General features: G+C 39.1%; 1 long non-coding RNA gene across 1 annotated transcript; it reads left to right on the top strand.

Moving 5' to 3' along the window:
• The first annotated feature begins 2,933 nt into the window (after positions 1 to 2,933).
• On the top strand, positions 2,934 to 5,209 carry LOC141609040 (uncharacterized). The gene is made up of 3 exons (XR_012527156.1): positions 2,934 to 3,083; positions 3,181 to 3,290; positions 5,029 to 5,209. It is a non-coding gene; the product is annotated as an uncharacterized LOC141609040 (long non-coding RNA).
• The last annotated feature ends 835 nt before the right edge of the window (positions 5,210 to 6,044 follow it).

Here is a 6,044-nt window from a genome sequence, read left to right as displayed (position 1 = left end):
AGTTGAAGACTAGGTTGACTACCGCTCCGGTGTTAACCTTACCTGAGGATGGTGTGGACTACGATGTTTATTGTGATGCTTCAAAGCATGGCCTAGGTTGTGTCTTGATGCAAAACCGAAGGGTTATTGCTTATGCTTCTCGACAGCTGAGAGTTCACGAGGTGAACTATCCGACTCATGATCTTGAATTAGCCGCCGTGGTACATGCCTTGAAGACATGGAGGCATTACCTTATTGGGGTTCATTGCCGCATTTATACCGATCATAAGAGTTTGAGGTGTATCTTTACCCAGAAAGAATTGAATATGAGGCAAAGAAGATGGCTAGAGTTGGTGAATGATTATGATGCCGAGTTGATTTATCATGAAGTGAAAGCAAATGTGGTGGCCGATGCTTTGAGTAGGAAGACTAGTCACTCTTTGAGCACTATCCGTGTGTTACCTGACGAACTTACCACGGAATTTCAAAAGTTAGGGATAAGCCTTGTTGGGAAGGGCTTTGACTATCTTAGTGCCTTGAGTGCAGAACCCGATTTTTACCGTGAGATCCGTACTTGCCTACCTGAGGATGCTACTTTCAAGTCCATTCAAGCAAAAATCCAACTTGGGCAAGCTAAGGATTGTGTGGTGGATAGTGATGGATACCTTCGTTACCAAGGTAGAATGTATGTTTCGAGAGTAGCCGAGTTGAGGAAGAAGATCCTTGATGAAGCTCACCTTTCTCCTTATTCTATTCATCCTGGTGGTGACAAGATGTATAAAGACTTGAGATTACAGTTTTGGTGGCCTAGGATGAAGATTGATGTCCTAGAGTATGTTAGCAAGTGTCTTACCTGTCAGAAAGTGAAGATTGAGCATCAGAAACCCGGGGGTTTGCTACAACCTTTGGATGTTCCCCTTTGGAAATAGGAGTCCATCTCCATGGACTTTGTGATGGCTTTACCTAAGACTGCTAGCGGAAAAGATGCGGTTTGGGTGGTTGTAGATCGATTGACCAAATGTGCTAGGTTTATACCTATCAAGGAGACGTGGAGATTAGATATCCTAGCTGAGGCCTATGTGAGGGAGATAGTACGCTACAATGGAGTGCCTAAGGATATAGTTTCAGATCGTGACCCTAGATTCTGTTCCCGTTTCTGGACTGCTTTGCAAGAAGCCATGGGTAGTAAGCTACTGATGAGTACCGCTTTTCATGCCGCTACAGATGGGCAGACTGAGAGGACTATCCAGACTTTAGAGGACCTCCTCCGTGCTTGTGCTTTAGACTTCCACACTTCTTGGGAGAAATGTTTACCTCTTGTCGAATTCTCCTACAACAATAGCTATCATTCCTCTATCAAGATGTCACCTTATGAAGCTTTGTACGGTAGGAAGTGCCGTAGCCCTGTTTGTTGGGATCAAGTCCAAGATGCTCATGTGTTGGGACCCGATTTGTTGACTGAGACCATCAATCAGGTTCAGATCATACGAGAGCGTATGAAAACCGCTCAAGACCGACAGAAATCTTATGCCGATGTCCGTCGTCGACCACTTGCCTATGAGGTTGATGATCGAGTGTTCCTTAAGGTATAACCTATGAAAGGGGTGAAACGTTTTGGTGTGAAAGGAAAGCTGAGTCCCAAATACATTGGACCTTTCCGTGTACTTGAGAAGATTGGTCCCGTTGCTTACCGTTTGGAGTTGCCCCCGAATTTGAACAAGGTTCATAATGTCTTCCATGTATCTCAGTTGAGGAAGTACATTAGTGATCCGAGCCATGTTATTCAAGAAGAAATCCCAGATTTGGAACCCAACTTGGCTTTGGAAGAAAGGCCGATCCGAATCCTCGAAAGAGCAAACAAGCAACTTAGAAACAAAGTTGTGCCCCTAGTTCGTATCCTTTGGCGTTGTGGGAATGTCGAAGAAGAAACTTGGGAGCCTGAATCTTCTATGTTAGCTAAATATCCCGAACTCTTCTCGTGAGGTACTTTTCGTTCCTTTATCCAATTCTTGTGAGTTAAGCTATCCTTTCGAGTGTTTCCTCTCCTTCTCTTAAATACCCTCCGTGTTAGTAGTCCTTGCTTAGTTGTTTAAAAGTCGTAGTTAGAGTTTGGTCATAGCTAGTGGAGTTACTATCCTTTTTATAGAGTTTCGAACTAAAAATTTTTGAAAATGTTTTACTGTTTTCCACTGGTTTTAACGTCAATGAGTGGTAAAGCTCGTTATTGGAGACGTCCGATAATTGGTTTTCTCATTTGTTGGTGTAAAAATATATATTTTTATGTCTTTGATTTGGAATGTTGATGTTCTTGAACGGCCGACGAGGATTTTCCGTTCCATTGAAAAGACACTTATACTTCATACGTCCATATTTTGAAGATTTTGTTTACTTGATTTTAAGGAGATAGACCTACATATATACAATGTTCCTTCTTCTAAGTTTCGGGGACAAAACTTCTTAAAAGGAGGGACGATTGTAACACCCCGTAAATTCGAAGACCTTTATTATATTTTAAAAGTAATATTTTAATCTATTTTAATTTAATATTAATTTATTTGAAATAAAATCTATTTGATAAAATATAATCTTATTTTATTTTGGAGAAATGTAATTATTTTTGATAGTTTAGAAATGTTTAAAAGTGATTTAAACTATATTTAAACCTTTTCCTTTGATAAAATAGATTTCGGATAAAAGTCGTAAAATCGGGATTTTCCCATTTCTTACGGTCGTTGGGTAAACGAGTTTGGATATTGGGCATATGAGTACTTAATATTTTAGTAAAATCGTGTTTAAGATCTTTAGTTTTCTCGGAAATCGCGTTCGACGAATATTTCTAATTTCTGTCGAAACGAACCAAAACGTAAACAATTGAAACTCACCCAAACACCCTACCCAAAACCATGCACCCTCCATCCTCCATGGGTCTCCTCTTCATCTTTCATTTTCTCAATTCTCATTCTATCACTTCCTTCTCTCAAACACCAAATTCCTCTCAAAATAACCTCCTTACAATCCCTAAATCCACCATAACTTCTTCATTTCTCCACCAAATCGCATAAAAATTATATATTCGGAATCCTCTCTTCAATCCTCATCTACTAGTAAGCTTTATTTTCATTTCCCCCAAATTTTGTTTAAGACACTTTTTTTAGGGTTTCGAATTTAAGCTTAATAATTGTGTTTTTGTTGTTCTTATAGGTGAAGAATTTGAAGATGAGTTAGGTGACTCATATGTTGTTGAAGATGAAGAGTAATTTTGGGTTTTAGAAGCTTTCTCAAGTTATTACTTGTCTCTTTGCTAACTTAAGGTAACTATTCCGAGTTACTCGACGAATTAATGTCACATTAGTAGTTGTATTTGTTGTTGTTTGTTTGTTGTTGTTGTTGTTGTTTGTTGTTGTTTGAGACGATCTTGTTGATAAATGAATGAATGGAGTAAGATGAGTATGCTTATGTTTAATTTATGTTACCCATTTGTATATTATTGTTTGGAACAAATTTGGATGAGGAATTATGTGTTGTGACAAGTCCGCGTGTTGGCTGGAACGCGTCAGTACCGGACCGAGACGGTTTCCAATGTTTCCAAAAATATGACAGATTGAACGGCATCGAAAAATTAGGTGGTTTAGCCACTTGAATCACTCAATTCGGAGTCCGTATGAGTAAATGGCGTCGTTTTATCGATAAAATTTATAGAAAAGTTTACCCTTGTGTGAGACGGTTATTTATACTATTTTATTATGCGAGAATTTAATTGAATTGGATATTTTGTAAGTTGGAATATATTTCCTTATGTTGATAGTTTTTCACATGATAGAAATTGGAAATAACATGAGAATGATATTGTGATGAATTTTGTGATTTGGGCCAAAGTAGGCCAAGAATCTGAGCTGGTCCAGATTGACCGAACGGTGTTTGGTCAAACTAGGTTTAAACCGGTCAGCCTCGATTTGACCAATGACCCGTCGCGGGACTAGGGTCGAGGGTTTGTCTTTGAGGTTAGTTTGGTTGTTATTGGATGTTTTATGTTTATGCATTGATATTTGTAATTATCATTTCACATGTTGGTTGTTGGATGCTTTGGATGCCTTATGCTTGAGTCTTATTGCCTCTTTGCCATTTTAGCTTGTTCTCATGGATTATGGTACTGTTGGTTAGCTGGAATTTGAATTATTATCGATATTGGAGATATTGTTGGATTGTCAGCTGAATATGCTCTTGCGTAGTCTTTCATATGCTAGGGTGTGTATGATCTTTTGTGTGTGCAAGTTTGGACTCTTTGCCCCTCTTATGATTAATTGGGTGTCCTACTTGTCTTGTGTGAAGTGGGCTAAAGTATTCAAGCTGGGACTAGGTCCTAGGTGAGTATTTCGGTCTTCGTCATAGATAGGCTATTATAGTCTTTGACGAGTATATGTTCACCGCTTAATAGCCTTTGTGTCTTAGCTTGGTGGGCTTATATCCAAGTTAGGGCATGACCTCCTGACGTACTCTTAGAAGTATGTTGTCAGCTTAAGTACTAGCCAACCCTTTGGTGGACTCCTTAGGGGTACTCATGTGTGTGATCATGGGTCTTGGATGCGGTACTTTCCGCATGTCGCTAGGTCTGCGCAGGTTTAGGACTAGGGTGTTTACCTTACCTCGTGGTATAGACTCGAGTTATAGAGTGACTATTGACTGTCCTAAGAACTTATGCCTGTCTCTAGATATATTGTCCTTTCTTGTTTGATGATTCTATGAATCATAGAAGGTGAGATGCAAGCCGGCTATGGTTGATAGAGTTTGGATTCCTGGATGTTATGTGATTCACATGATAGTGTAGTATGAGTCGGTCTAGTATTCACATGCTAGGACTATGTGTTGTCGTATTGTTGTTCACATGATAAGCATGATTATCTAGCATCTATATGCTAAGGCTATGTGTGATTCATATTCATATTCTTATGTTTACATGTTATATTAATTATGACATTTCGTCGCTGGGAGAACTCGGAGTTACTCCCCACTGACTGTGGCTTTCGTATTTGTATAAAATGCGATTCACAGGTAGGTGATGCATATATGGGGTACATGGACGAGCTAGCGAGCAAAGTAACCTTGGGACCTAGATTGGCTTTATTTTATTGTGACCCTTGAACACTTTTTATGTCATATACTTTTTAGGGACATATGTCTCCCTTTTTGATACTTGGGTTGTATAACTTTATTTCGCGACTTTAGCGATGTTTTATTTATGAGGTTTATTTTGGACCTTGAATGTTTGACACCTTCCCATTTGGATATTTTTATAACAGGTTCAGGTTTTAAAAATTACAGGTTTTTATCCAAATGAACCTATTACAAACATATCCATGCAGTTTTTATCTAGAATTATGTGTTTACTTTTCTGCAATAAATGAGGGTGTCACACTTTGGGCTTATAGGACGGCCTATATGACTCCCATAGGAGCCTCCCCTTACAAGCTTGTCTATGGAAAAGCATGTCATTTGCCAATCGAATTGGAGTACAAAGCTTTTTGGGCAATCCGAGCTCTTAATCTTGATCTCAAATTGAGTGGCCAAAAGAGGATGATTCAAATTCAAGTGTTGGAGGAATTCCGACTACAATCCTATGAGAACGCCAAGATTTACAAAGAAAGGACGAAATTGCTCCATGACAAGAGGATTAGACAAAAGGCCTTGCACAAAGGAGATAAAGTCCTTCTATTCGATTCCCGCTACCGAATTTTTCCGAGAAAGTTGAACTCTAGATGGATTGGTCCATATGTGATAACCGAAGTTGGAAAATATGGAGACTTTGAAATCAAGGCGGAAGATGGAAGCAAGTTCAAAGTCAATGGTCAAAGGTTGAAGCCATACTATGAGGGAGCGTTTATTGGAGAAGTCGAGGTCACCTACCTCGGGCCTTCTCATCCTTTAAAGAACCATCGAAAGGGAGAGTTTGGTGGAGTCCTCCCTAAACCACCACTTGTAAATATACTAACCCTCTAACTTGTATTTATAATTTTATGCATTTCTTTAATCATAAACATAAACTCTTTCCGTGAGAGTAAGTGAGGGAG

The sequence above is a fragment of the Silene latifolia genome, chromosome 10 (assembly GCF_048544455.1).
Source record: "Silene latifolia isolate original U9 population chromosome 10, ASM4854445v1, whole genome shotgun sequence".
Lineage (NCBI taxonomy): Eukaryota > Viridiplantae > Streptophyta > Magnoliopsida > Caryophyllales > Caryophyllaceae > Silene > Silene latifolia.
This window is presented reverse-complemented; position numbering and strand designations above follow the sequence as displayed.